The sequence below is a fragment of the Orycteropus afer genome, unplaced genomic scaffold, assembly GCF_000298275.1.
Source record: "Orycteropus afer afer isolate SDZICR_OR568_19922 unplaced genomic scaffold, OryAfe1.0 scaffold00503, whole genome shotgun sequence".
In the NCBI taxonomy this organism is placed as follows: Eukaryota; Metazoa; Chordata; class Mammalia; order Tubulidentata; family Orycteropodidae; genus Orycteropus; species Orycteropus afer.
The window spans coordinates 537,656-538,223 of record NW_006922090.1 but is presented as its reverse complement, the minus strand read 5'-3'; positions in this window follow the sequence as shown (position 1 = coordinate 538,223).

Here is a 568-nt window from a genome sequence, read left to right as displayed (position 1 = left end):
AGCAAGAATAGCCAGACTTCGTCTCACCCATTTTGGTCATGTTGTAAGAAGGGACCATTCCCTGGAGAAGGATGTCATGCTTGTTAGGGTGGAGGGTTGATGAAAGAGGGGGAGGCCTTCAACGAGATGGATTGACAAGGTGGCTGCAATGATGGGCTCAAGTATAGCAGGGATCATGGAGCTGGCACAGGATTGGGCAGTGTTTCATTCTGCAGTGCATGGGGTCACTATGAGTCGGAAACGACTCGAGGGCACCTAACAACAACAACAACAATATCTAATATATTAAAATTGACTCAAGCTGTTAATTTCCTTTGCTATAAATACCCCATAGATAGTGTTCATGTGCCTTATGCTCTGAAAACCCCTTCCTTATATCCTTATTCAGTCAATTTTCAGTCTGTCAGAATTTACATATGTTAGACCTCTAGATCACTTTTGTTTTTTACAAGGTCCTATTATTAATAGTCCAATGTGCATTCATTGATGACTGCATTCATGAATTATCTTATTTACTTCCACAAAACTAAAATACAGTGTAGATACAGTAATAATTACAGATAGTGAT